A 14,211-nucleotide genomic window follows, 5' to 3' on the forward strand; every position below is an offset into this window, starting at 1 on the left:
TATCTAGCTATTCATTTTGAAATTATATAAAGAAACAAGTACTTACAAATGCAACAGATTTGGCCTTATTCAACATTCTAAAACAAAAATCCTAGTCATCAGCAGACATTCCAAAATGCTATGATTCTGATGGACTGCCTGCTTGCTGCTATAGACAGAACATGCAACTGGATGCTCACTGTTACAGATACACCATGGTTAACTCCTAGATCTTGCTTTCTCCATATGTGTACCAAGACAGGGGCACCCTTGGACTTCTCATGGACTAAATCAGATACCACAACTAATGAGAGGGTGCACCAGATCACCAGGAGGGTATTCCACCTAAATATTTACCCAAAAATGTCATCCGACCAGAATATTGTAAAGATCAGAGGCCCCCTGCCGCTAATGTGAAGTTCACCTAGGCAGGGCAATACATACTGTAGAGTTCCTAGGGCAACTTCAAAATATGTTTAAAAAAGCCATAATGCAAATGTTTCAATAGAAGAGGGGGGCGTGGCTTCGGCGTGAGGCGGAATGGCTGCCTCTTAATTGGTGTGGTGTACCACGCCGAAGGAGCGAGTGTGGTGTGTGGCGGACTGGGGACATCTGTGTGTTCTGCCCGCGGTCACTGTGGCGGTGGCGACTGCTGACATCGGCCGGGACTGAGGGACCTGGATTGCTGTGGCACAGAGCACTCACAGTGACTGCGGCTGGCGGATCGGCGCCTTGTGGCATAGAGGTGACGAGAGCGAGGCCTTCTTGAGGACCCGAGGCTGCCGTGATGCACTGAGTGGAATTGGTGGTGGAGGAGCAGACGGGACAGCCGAGGAGTGCGGAACTGGCGGCGGCTGCAGTGTAACGCAGTGAGTGGGGCGCAAGTGCACACTGGGCCTAGGGTTGATAGGGCGGTGCGGCCTTACCCGAGTGCTACGGCAGAGTGGTGCCTGGTGGGGTTTGAGCTGTCTGGTTACCGGGGGCGTAGGGCCGCGGTGCTTCTTACGAAGCGCCCTGGGTGTGTGCAGACCTACTGCTCGGTGGTGGGGGAGGGCTGCCCGGGGGGCTCTGGTGTCCCAGCTGACCTGGTTTAATCGGGTTGGCGGTGTTAGAGCACTGCGGGGGCCTGTCAGCTACTGGGGGGATGGTTATGGCGCCGCTCTGGGTGTGCTGTGGGTCTACCTGTGTCCTATGAGCCTCCTGCGCACGGAGTGGGGATTTACGCTTGCTGGAAAGGACTGGCTGCGCCGGAGACTGTGCTAAAACAACGCTATAGTGAAAGTAGGGCTGATTGAACCTGGATATCATCTGTGATCTGCCCTTAGCTGTGATACCCTTACTGGTTTGACTGACCTGCTGCTGATAATATTTGGATCCGGACGGTGGGGCGGCCCCCCTGGAGTGTACCAGCTGCAAGGGTGTTGTGGAGGGTTGACACTGACGGACATCACAGGGGCGGAGGCAGCTGGGGCTGAGCGTGTGCGAGGTGGTGCAGCTGGGTAATTTGCAGCGATCGGCAGCTCCCATCTCCAGAATGGGAAAGTTAGACCCTAAACAAGCCAAACTGCAATTTGACAATAAGCACAGCACGCGCGCCACTGACGCCATGGGTGAACAAGCTGAGCAGCAAAGTGCATCGGGGCTGGTGGAGGGCGCAGAAGATGATACCAGAACCATACTGCTGGAATTACGGGCTGGCATGAAATCAATATACAGTAAAATAGATGCGCTGGCGAATGGGCTGGATATAGTAAAGAAGAAAGTTGACAAGCACGAACATAGATTAGACGTTTTAGAAAATCGACTATCTGATACACATGATTCACAAGCTGAATCGTGGACTCAAATCCTACAGATGGAGAAGATACTGGAAGTCATACGTGCAAAGAATGAGGATTTGGAAGCTCGCTCGAGGCGTAATAATCTTCGCATTATTGGTCTGCCATAGTCTTCTGCTATTTCCAAAATGGAGACATTTATAGATGGCTTGCTGCGTGATCTCTTTGGCTCAGTACTGTCCACAGTAATGATTGTGGAGCGGGCGCATAGCTCACTGGGACCCAGACCTAAACCTGATGCGCCACCTCGCCCGATAATTGCACGTCTTTTAAATTATGCTGATAGAGACGCTATCCTGAGAGAGGCTAGAGCGAAGGCCCCAGTTGATTATAAGGGAGACACGCTGCCTTTTTCCCCCCAGATTACACCCCGGTGGTTCAGAAGGCAAGGAGCGAGTTTGGGCCAGTGAAAAAATTGTTACGGGCTGCTTCGGTGCCCTATACCATGCTATACCCGGCCAAATTGAAAATAACGCATGAGGAGCAGGCACACTTCTTCACGGATGCAAAGTCGCATTGAAGTTCACAAAACATATTCGTAAGACCAGACCTCGGCACTGGGCGACACGGCTGGGGCGTCGGGCCTGGATGAAGTGGACTAATGCTGGCGCAGTTATGTTGGATCTGCTGAACATTGGCATGCCTGGTTTCTCCTTATTTCTTATTGGGATTGATCGCATGTGAAAGTTGATTTATTATTGAGAGCGGAACGAGGGCGGGTGTAGACACACTAAAATAGAGTCTTTTGTTCAATGGGGGTGCGGACATTTATCATTGACCTGTGTGGTCAGACGTTGGTCGCATATTTACTTAATGTGCACAGATGGGAAGTATGGTGATAGTCTGGCAACTGCACCCCGGTGCGTGTATTTTTTGCCGATCCTCTCCCCCTTGCGGGTGTTCCCCGAATGTTGCATTGGATGGTTCCTAGGATTGATGTGTGGGTGGGGTGAGCAGGGGGGGGGGGGGAAGGACCTGGTCTCGATCTAATTGGGAGGTTGAATTGGGAGGAGGGAGAAAGGTGGGCAGTGAAGGGTATGTGTTGTTTTTTTTTTATTTTTTTTTTAATCACATCTATTGCACTAAAAGCAGACAAAATGAGAGCGGTCGAATGTGTGGGAGTAGTTGAATATGGTGTGGATGGCGCCCCTCTGAGACAGCTTATAACGTGACTGGGACAGATGGGAGACACTTGTGGTTGTGATGGGTAATAGATGCCAGATGTTGACCTGGAATGTCCGAGGCCTCAACTCACCTAAAAAAAGTACGACAGGTGCTGGCATATCTGAATCGCCATTCGGTATATATAGCCCTACTGCAGGAAACACATTTGACAAAGCACACCGAACGTGGCATTGCGGGCAGGTGGGCGAGCTTTAAGTTGGCGGCGTCACACTCATCGTACGCTAGAGTTGCAATGATTTTGGTTGAAAGAGGGGTAGCGTTTCAGCCGGTTCGTACGTATGTGGATAAGGAGGGCAGATGTGCCATGGTGCATGGTAAGTTGAGTGGCAGGTTGTCACTATAATCAATATGCATGGACCAATTATGGATGATCCAACCTGTTTTTCCTGCATGTATGGAGCATTGAGACTGTGAAAAAAAACTTTTGTAGAGAGGGTCTAGGGGAAAATATTTACCGACCGATGTAATCTCCAACACCCCATATACAATACTTTTATAACACAATGAGAGATTATTGGTCATTTATATCAAGCCTCATTCATATGCTCAGAAGGAGAGCCCATCAAACACCAATAAGTTTTAGTAGTACCGGGCTAATGAACAAATCCCATCAGCCCACCACTCAGGCGGAGCATAGTCATCTGGGAGATGTTGGAGTAAGGTATATGTCGCCAAAAGTGCCTGTAGGCTAGCTGTTTGGCAAAAGACCCCTGTCTCCTGATGGACTCAGCCAAAAGTACTCTCAATAGAGTGTCAGTGCTGATGGTGTGCAGTGCAAAGGAAAATGTGGTGACTAAAAATGACTACGAGGGCGAAAAATATGTTTATTCAAGATCGTCCAAATGTCATGATTAAAAACAACCTGATAGTGTGGAAATATGACTATCATATGGCAATAGATGTTTCATGTTTCAGCCGTAAAGTTAACAGTGACCGGCTTTCGTCAGGACCTAAAAAAGAATGATATGCTACTGCAATATTAAACAATGTGCAACAAAAACACAACGGAATATTATGGAAAATGAATACATCTGTGGTTATAAACCACCCTACCCGGACCAGTATGTAATCCCTGGTAAACGGTAGGTAAGTATGTAATCTTCCTTCCCAGCTTTCTGTGAGAGTATGCCTCACCTCACCCGGCAACTGCTCGGTGTATGAGGCCCGCTCTGTCCGTCGGTACCTCCGGAAGAAGTCCAAGCCGAAGGGGAGGTATTGAGAGAATGGCCAGAGGCTCCTGTATTATGGGGCGGGGGGGGGGGGGGGGGGAGGTTTGAATACGTATTTAAATCCTGAGTTGGATAAGTCCAATCCCATTTCTCATCGCACCCCTAAGGTTGCCAGGAATATCTCTTGCGCCATGGAGGAATTTGGTCTGAGTGATGTGTGGCATGTGAGGAATCCCCTGGTGAAGGAAGGGACACATGCGACACCTTTGCACAAGAGCTGGTCGCGGTTGGACTACTGGGTGGAAAATCTACCTCGCACGCTATCAGATCACAATCCTGTGCAGCTGGATATAGAGATCTCGACAGCCGTACATCGCCCCTTTACATGGCAGTTGCGGTCTGAGGAGCTGCTTGACCCGATATATGAGAACACAGTGCGGGAGGCTATAGAACAATACTTTGCAATCAACAAGGGCACAGTTGAGGGCACAGTTGAGGGGGCTCGACACTCTGGGAGGCTTTTAAGGTTACGATAAGGGGAGGGTGTATTAGCACTGCTGTGGGTATATTGAGAGATATAAGGACGCAACTACAGAATGCTGAGGATGCTTTGCGGGAACTGGAACATATGTATGCTGCGGCACCAAAGATAGACACACTGGCTCGCATACAAGAATAGCTTAAAGAATATGACGAACTGGCTGACACAGAGATAAAATATCGGTCGCACAGACACACAGCCCGGGGTCTTGGGGAGTGGGGAAGACTAGGGCGTACACTGGCGTTTAAGATTAAGGAATGCCATGAGCAATCGCACATAAATAGAATTGTGGATGCGCATGGGGGGGAAACATCATCATCCAATTGCCATCACAGAGGGGTTCCGAGAATTTTATAAGGATCTATATACATCGAGGGGTGATGCTTCGGAGTCAGGTCTGGAGGCATATTTGGAAAATGTGGCGTGTGTCTGGCTATCGGTCGCACATAGGGAGTATCTATGCATGCCTAGATGAACAAGATGTAAAGGCAGCGATTTCGGCGTTATCTAATGGCATAGCACCTGGGCCAGACAGCCTCACGTTGGAATTTTATAAGAAATATGCAGACCTCCTGGCGTCGTACCTCCTAGAGATGTATGCTGAGGGGCATGAATCAGGGAAATTGCCATCGTCATTGAGACAAGCATTGATAATTACTTTGCTTAAAAAAAGATAAGCCACAAGACAGGTGTGACTCTTACCGTCCGCTGTCGCTGATCAATATAGATGCTAAAATACTGGCCAAGATCTTAGCGACCAAGTTTCAACCTTTGATGCAATGCTTGGTGTTGCCAGATCATTCGGGTTTTATACCGGAGATATCTACTTCGCACAATCTACAAACTATTTTCTCCATGTTCCACGTACTCGAACCGAGCTTGTCAGCAGCAGCCGTATTATTAGATGCTGCCGTTCGACTCGGTGGAATGGCAATATATGCATTTCGTGCTGCGACGAATGGCCTTCCCACCTTTGTTCCTACAGTGGATAGCGGTGCTTTACACGGAACCGACTGCTAGCGTGCGTGTTGGAGGGATGACTTCTCAATCAATCATATCATTTGTAAAGTGCACTACTCACCCGTGAGGGTCTCAAGGCGCTGGGGTGGGGAATGTTGCTACTGCTCGAAAAGCCAGGTCTTGAGGAGTTTTCTGAAGGTCAGCAGGTCTTGGGTCTGCCGTAGGTGGATGGGGAGGGTGTTCCATGTCTTGGCGGCGAGGTGGGAGAATGATCTGCCCCCTGAGGTCGCTCTTCAGAAGCGGGGGACTGTAGCAAAGGCGAGGTCGGCGGAGCGGAGCTGGCGGGTGGGGGTGTAGAAGCGGAGTCGTCTGTTGGGGTACGTTGGTCCGGTGTTGTGGAGTGCCTTGTGTGCGTGGGTGAGAAGCTTGAAGGTTATCCTCTTGTTGACCGGGAGCCAGTGCATCCCCCGCCACGACCACATCTCTGATCATCTGAGAGACCTGCACTGGCTCCCCGTCAGCAAGAGGATCACGTTCAGACTCCTCACCCACGCACACAAGGCTCTCCACGACTTGGGACCCAAGTACCTCAACAACCGCCTCACATTCTACACACCCACCGCCAGCTCTGCTCGACCATCCTCGCCCTCGCCACCGTCCCACAGACTCGCAGAGCCACCGCCAGAGGAAGATCCTTCTCCTACCTGGCGGCCAAGACATGGAACTCTCTCCGCATTCACCTACGGCTGACCCAGGACCATCTCTCCTTCAGGAAACAACTTAAGACCTGGCTATTCGAACTCTAGCGGACCCCACCCCTCCCAGCGCCTTGAGACCCTAACGTGTGAGTAGCGCGCTTTATAAATCTGCCTGATTGATTGAGTGCAGGTCTCTCAGGTGGGGTGTGATGTGGCTGCTGCGAGGGATGTCGAGGATCAGGCGTGCAGAGGCGTTCTGGATGCGTTGGAGCCGTCTCTGGAGTTTGGCAGAGGCTCCTGCATAGAGGGCGTTTCCATAGTCCAACCTGCTGCTGACAAGGGCCTGGGTGACTGTTCTTCTTGTTTCAGTGGGGATCCACTTGTAGATCCTACGGAGCATACGGAGGGTGTTGAAGCAGGAGGAGGAGACGGTGTTGACCTGTTTAGTCATGGAGAGGGTGGAGTCGAGGATGACCCCTAGGTTGCGTGCGTGGTCGGTGGGTGTTGGAGCGGGTCCCAGTGTGGTCGGCCACCAGGAGTCGTCCCAGGCCGAAGGGTTGGATCCGAGGATGAGGACCTCCGTCTTGTCCGAGTTCAGCTTCAGTCGGCTGTTCCTCATCCATTCAGCAACGGCCTTCATTCCTTCGTGAAGGTTGGTTTTGGCAGTGTGGGGGTCCTTGGTGAGGGAGAGTTATCAGCTGGGTGTCATCAGCGTAGGAGAGGATGTTGAGGTTGTGCCGATGGGCGACGTGGGCGAGCGGTGCCATGTAGATGTTAAACAGAGTTGGGCTGAGGGATGAGCCCTGGGGTACGCCGCAGGTGATCTTGGTGGCTTCGGAGCGCAGGGGAAGGAAATGCGGACGCTCTGTGTTCTGCCAGAGAGGAAAGAGGTGGTCCAGGGCCTTCTCTTGCATCCCAGCATTGTGGAGGCGTGTTCGTAGTTTGTGGTGACAGACCGTGTCGAAGGCGGCTGACCGGTCCAGGAGGATGAGGGCCGCCGTTTCTCCGTTGTCCAGCAGGGGCTTGATGTCATCGGTGGCGGCGATGAGGGCAGTCTCGGTGCTGTGGTTGCTGCGGAAACCGGACTGGGAAGGGTCCAGGATGTTGTTCTCCTCGAGGTAGCGGGTCAGTTGTTCATTGACGGTCTTCTCGATGACCTTTGCCGGGAATGGGAGCAGGGAGATGGGCCGGAAGTTCTTGAGGTCTTTGGGGTCGGCCTTGGGTTTCTTGAGTAAGGCGTTGATCTCGGCGTGCTTCCAGCTCTCCGGGAAGGTTGCTGCCTCGAAGGAGGTGTTGATGACTTTCCGGAGATGGGGTGCGATGGATGTGCTGATTTTGTTGAAGATGTGGTGTGGGCATTGATCTGACGGAGATCCGGAGTGGATGGTGTTCATGATCTTGATGGGGTCATCGTCGTTGATGTTGGTCCAGTAGAGCAGGCGGTTGGTGCGGATTGTGGTCATGGGGGTGGAGGTCTCAATGGTTGTTGGTGCGGTCGTGGCGTTGAAACTGTCGTGGATGTCTGATCTTGCGGTGGAAGAAGGTGGACAGCGAGTCGCACAGGTCTTGCGAGGGTGGGACGTCGTTGGTGTTGGAGCTGGGGTTGGGGTTGGAGAGTTCCTTCACGATGTTGAAGAGCTCTTTGCTGTTGTGCGTGTTGTTGTCTAGGCGGTCTTTGAAGAAGGCCCTTTTGGCGGATCTGATGAGGTGATGGTGTCTGCAGGTGGCATTCTTGTGGGCGGCGTGGCTGTCCGATGTTCTTTCACGGAGCCAGATCTTCTCCAGCTTTCGGCAGGTTTGCTTGGATGCCCGGAGGTCTTCAGTGAACCAGCTGGCTTTCTTGTTGGTATGATTGTTGGAGGGTTTCTTGATCGGGGCGAGGGTGTTGGCGCAGTCGTTGATGCACTGTCTGAGTTTGCGGTGTTGGGGGTCGGTATGGTCGGCGGGTGGGCTCTGGGCGAGGGTGGTGGTTAGCTGGTCTTTGGTGACTTTGCTCCAGCAGCGGTGAGGCAGCTGTTGGGTGCGGTGGTGCGTGGTGGGTTTCTTGAAGGTGAAGTGGATGCAACGGTGGTCGGACCAGTGGCGTTCGGTGGTATGGTTGAAGGAGACGTGGGGGCTTGCGGAGAAGATGGGGTCAAGCGTGTGGCCGGCGGAGTGGGTGGGTGTTGTGACGAGTTGTCTGAGTCCGAGGTTGGCTAGGTTGTCGATCAGGGTGGTGGAGTTGGTGTCGTCATTGTTCTCGAGGTGGAAGTTCAGGTCCCCCAGGAGGATGTAGTCCGTGGAGGCGAGGGCGTGTGTGCTGACGAAGTGTCGGCGATGGAGTCGCTGAACTGTGGTCTGGGTCCGGGCGGTCTGTAGAGGAGGGTTCCTCTGAGGGTGGTGTTGGTGTGGATCTGGAAGTGCAGGTGTTCGGCGGTGCTGAGGGTGTCGTCGGTGGTGGTCGAGACTCAGAGTGTTCCTGTGGACGATGGCGATTCCTCCTCCCGCTCTGTTGGTGCGGTCCTTGCGGGTGATCTTGTAGCCTTCCGGGACGGCTATGGCTATGTCGGGTGCCGAGGCGGGGTTCAGCCAGGTCTCTGTCAGGAAGGCGACGTCTGGGGAGGTTGAGTCGAGTAGGTCCCAGAGTTCAACGGCATGTTTTCGGGCGGAGCGGGTGTTGAGAAGGATGCATCTAAGGTGGTTGGGTTCTTTCCTTGTCGGCAGCATGGTGGGGCGGATGCTTGTGAAGCTCTATTTCCGGCAGGTGAAAGCTCCGTGGGTGCGCTTCGGGGCAGCCAGGAAGCAGGTGTGTGATCGTCCGGTGTTGAGTGCGTGGAGGGTTCTGGCATCGTAGCGGTGTCTGGCGTCGTGGCGTTCGTGGTGCCCAGGGGTCCTGGCGCTGGGCGCGGTCCAAGCACGGACGGGCACAGATGGGGTTGCCGTAGGTGTGCCAGTGGCGCGCCCGCTGAGCGCGGCTTCCATATGAGGGGATGTGGGAGGGAGGAGCAGTTGGGAGGCGGGAGCGGGGCGGCAAATGGGATTGCAGGTGGGCAGGGACGCAGCGGCGGGAAAAATGGGCAGAGGCCGCGGGAGAACTGGGCACAGGATGGAAAAACAAGTTTAGGCAAGAAAACAAGTACAGGCACAGAGGAATAAAAACAAGTCTGGGCAAGAAAGCAAGTACAGGCAGAGGGGAATAAAAACAAGTCTGGGCAAGAAAGCAAGTACAGGCACAGGGGAATAAAAACAAGTCTGGGCAAGAAAGCAAGTACAGGCACAGGGGAATAAAAACAAGTCTGGGCAAGAAAGCAAGTTAGGCACAGGGGAATAAAAACAAGTCTGGGCAAGAAAGCAAGTTAGGCACAGGGGAAAAATAAAAGATTAGGCAAAAACAATGCAGGCAGACCGTGCAGCAGCGTGGGGAGCGACCTATAGCCCTATAGAGAGAGTACACGTCAGGGCTGTCCGCTATCTCCACTATTCTTTGCAATCGTATTGGAACCATTGGCGTGTGTCATTAGGCAAAGACACAGGGAGACGGCACTCAATTTTGACTACCGTCCAGTAGCCATTTCACTGTATGTGGATGATATGGTACTTTTTGTGCGTGAACCCTCCAGATACCTGGCGCAGCTGCTTCGGGAGTACGTCGGGTTTGGTCGTCTCTCGGGCCTCTGTATCAACTGGAATAAATCCCTTATTATTCCGCTGACGAGTCCCCTGTGCAACCGGATATGGAGTTCCCGTTGGTGTGGTCTACAGACCCGGTAAAATATCTTGGAGTCTGGATTCACTGAGATCCAAACACAGTGGTTCGGGAGAATTATGGGAGAGCATATACTAGACTAGAGAAACAGGTAGATATGTGGATCTCACTACCGTTGTCACTGGCGAACCGCATTGCACTTATCAAGACGGTGGTCTTACCACGGATCCTATATCTCTTTATTAACATCCCGGTGGTACTAACAATGGGGTTCTTCCATAATCTTCGCAAGCTCTTGTTGCGATTGGTGCAGGGCGGCAAAAGTACTCGCGTGAAATGGTCAGTTCTCACTAAGGGTTATGAGAAGGGAGGGTTCGGAGCACCGGATTTCTATATTTATTATCTGAGTGCAAAGGCTCAATATGTATTTTATTGGTATAGACCACATGCGTACACCCCACATCCCACATGTCGCAGTGGAGGAAGGTGATGCTTCTCTGGTTCCGCTGCACAGTATGCTTACTCATCGGGCGCGTGACAACCCTAGGACGGAAATAAATGCAGTGGATACCACTGTAGCCGCCTGGCAGAAGATAGGGCAACTGGCACGGAAACTGACGTTGTATGTGCCGCATATGTAACTGGAGCATCAAGCTGCGATGTCGGTAACTCACGAAGCGCCATCAATGCGCTTAATTCATGAGGCGGGACTCAGGCGAATGCTAGATATATATCCAGATGGCTCGTTTATCACATAGGCCACTCTACAATACATTAGTAATCAGTCATTGCTATTCAGATTTGCAATACATCGACTGCGACAGGCGGCCAGGGTGCACTACACCACTTACCCACAAGAACCCCCCACGCTGTTATCCTTGCAGTTTGCACTTGCCACTCCTACTAATAAACAGTTGATATCCAGACTCTACAAGATGATTAAAGATGAAAGCATAAATGAATCGGACGGGAGTTGGGAGAGATGGAATGCTAGTTTACCAGAGCTGATCTTGGAGGTGGATTGGAAATATGTATGTGAATTGACGGGGACTCTCAGCATGAATGAGAATTCACGTATGATACATTTTAAATACATACATCAGGTATATTACACTCCTGCACATTTGCATAGGTTCGGGCTGCGTGAATCTGATAGCTGCATGCGTTGCGGACAGGAGAACTCAGATTTTTTGCATCTAGTCTGGGGATGTAGACGGGTGTATGAGTTTTGGGAAGCAGTTGTGAGAAATTTAAAAGACATGGTGCCGGCGTGGCCAAGATGGCGGGCTGAGAGGACGCTCTCTCTGTGAGCTCCCGCGATCCCGGGACCCTTACGCTGTTTTGTATTGCTGATCTCCCCCGGATCGAGCGGTACCCGACGCCTAGCACCATCGGACACCCAGCGGCACTGCCCGAAGCCTTGTATAGCCCTGCAGACCCAGCGGCGCAGCGCCAGAAAGTCCCCGGAGCGGAGACCGACGGAGGAGCCGGCGGAGGCCCGGAAGGCCTGAGACCGCTACCTGCCGGAGCAGCTGGGACCAGCCTCGGCCACGCAGCGGAGACCGGAGGAGAGGAAACGAGCCCGACACGAGCCACTTGTGAGGTCCGGAGGCGGAGGCATTGAGCGGACCGAGCGGCGCTCCGGCCGGAGTGGGGCGAGGGAGGAGCCGGCGAAAGACCGCTACGCCAGACCGGGGATCAGGCAAACCGGAAGGCCTGTGTCTACACGCCATCCCCCGGTCCCTTCCCAGTAACCCCGCTTGGAAAGCGAGGACGAGTGTGAGCCGGAGTGTGCCTACAGGTACCTTGGCGAACAGAGGCACGGCGATCGACCACCTTGGCCCGGCTCCCGAGTGGTCCTCTCCACAGGGCCTGCAGAGTCAACACGCGAGCCCGCGGCCTCGACCGGATGTAGGCCTTTGCCTGCTCACCTTCCCCCTGCGGAGCCGCTGCCCAGCTATCGAGGTGGGAATTCCCCTGGTGACCCCCTCAAGGATACGGGGCGCCCCTGAACCCCGCACTATGAGGCGCAGTGCTCGACGTGGCCAGCGGAGATCGAGAGGGGGACCGGCCCGTGGCGCCTCTCACTCCCGCACTGTGTGGGGCGGCCCTGATTCCAGCGGGAGTGGCGCTGCCCGAGTTTCAGCCTGGAGGAGCGGTCAGTGCCCTGAACACGCTGTGGTTCGCCCGCGGTGAGGAGTGGATTACTCTGCCGCCGACGCCATAAGAACTCTACTCCTGATCCGTGACGCAGTTGAGGCGACCTTCTACTGGAAGCGGACCACTATTGCTTCCCTTGCATCAGCACTCTCGCTGTCCTGAGGGCACGCAGGTTGGAGTGGGACAAGGCGGCAATCCCCGTGGGAGTGCGGTAGTGCCCGGACTTTGCAGGACATTTCGACCTCTAGCACTGCCACATCACGCAGACCTTGGCGGGCGCCACCCCTCCTACCGCGCCTCCCCACTACCACGATGTCAGGCAACAGAGGGGGCAAGAAAGGCGACCGCACCTTGCCAGAAATGCTAGGCAGGGGCGCCCTGAGACAGGATAGGAGTCAGCCTGCCCCGAGCCCTTCGAACAGCTCTCGAGGCGCGGAGGGAGGGGAACCTCCGGTGACCAGATCTTTCCTGGAGTCGCTGTTCAGCTCCCTCAGGGAAGACTTTCAGACACTGAAGCAGGAGGTGGCCGGGGAGGTCCGGGTGGTGAGGAGAGAAGTCGACTCCCTTGGGGAGAGAGTGTCCACTGTGGAGGATGCCGGCCACTCCTGGGATGAGGAGATTGCGCACCTGCAGCAGGAGGTCTTGCGGCTCAGAGATCAACAGATCGACCTCCAGGCCCACGCCGAGGATCTCGAGAACAGGTCCAGACGCAATAACATTCGGGTCCGGGGAATCCCATCTAAAGAAGAAGGAGATGACATAGCCGCCTACCTGGGGGACCTGTTTCGTGAAATACTGGGCGAACCTGGAGACTTCCCTGTTAGAATTGATAGGGCGCACAGAGTGGGCCTGCCGCGACGGGCCTCGGCACCACCCCCGGATATTCTGGCCTTCCTCCCGGACTTCCCTTTGAAGGAACGGATTCTCCGCGAGGCACGGCGGCAGCAATCCTTGCGTTTCCGGGGTCATCAGGTGGCCCCGTTTCAGGACTTGTCGGCGATCACATTGCAGAAACGTAAAGCATTCAAAATAGCCACGGATTTCCTGCGAGAGTACGACACGCAGTACTCCTGGGGCCACCCCTTTCGGCTCATTTTCCGTTGGAACGGGACTCTGAATCAGCTTCGGTCCCTCCAGGACACTTGCGGAGTGCTGGGAATCACCGCGACGGATGAAGACGCTCCCACGCGGCGCCGTCGACGCAGCACAAGGGATGGCTGGCAGACGCTCCAGAGGTGGCGATCCCCGCCTCCGCCCGCACGACCCGCCCACTGTCCGGGCGGAAATGGACAGTGCAATACGAGAGCTGACCAGGGACACGTCGTCTGGTGACATGGCCTTGACGGCCTGAGCATACTCCGGGGGGAGATCATCTTGGCCTCATCATCATTGCAGGTGCGAGGGTTCTGGGGGGGGAGGGGGCGGCGGGAGGGTGTGGGTTGTGGCTGAACGTCCACTTGCATAACTTTCCACTGACTTGTCCGTTAAGGACCAGACTGGGACAATGGTGTTCTTTGACCGGTTGGGTGTGAGGGGGGAGGGAGAGGGGGTTGGTTGGGGGGGTTCTGGGTTCGGAGGGTCGCAAGGAAGGGTAGGGGGAGGGGGGAGTTGGGCTGTTGGAGGGTAGTTCTAAGGGAGGGGGAGGGAGGGATTCAGGGACCGTGCTGTACTGTTGTTGCATTTGCTTTCACCTCACATCACCATTTCACATTGTTGACACTGGCGCCGCCCCTCCAGGGCCGCGACCGGCTCTTTAGGCACTGCCCTTACCCTTGTCGCTGATGGCCCTTAAGATTGTTACCCTTAATGTGAAAGGGTTGAACAACCCGGTCAAGCGGAAGGCAGTGCTGTCCCTACTTGAACACACTCAGGCAGACATTTGTCTCTTGCAGGAGACCCACCTCCTTGCCAAAGACTGCCACAGGCTGCGGTCACTGAAATTCCCAGCACAGTTCTTTTCCTCCATAGCTACCAAAACAGCGGGGGTTGCAATCTT

The 14,211-nt window shown here is 54.1% G+C and overlaps 1 long non-coding RNA gene across 2 annotated transcripts in view; it reads right to left on the reverse strand.

Moving 5' to 3' along the window:
- LOC144811720 (uncharacterized) overlaps nt 1–14,211 on the reverse strand; it is a 285,596-nt gene that overhangs the window by 217,896 nt on the left and 53,489 nt on the right. The gene's annotated exons all lie outside the window — the stretch shown is intronic.

This window comes from Lissotriton helveticus, chromosome 1_1, assembly GCF_964261635.1.
Source record: "Lissotriton helveticus chromosome 1_1, aLisHel1.1, whole genome shotgun sequence".
NCBI lineage: Eukaryota > Metazoa > Chordata > Amphibia > Caudata > Salamandridae > Lissotriton > Lissotriton helveticus.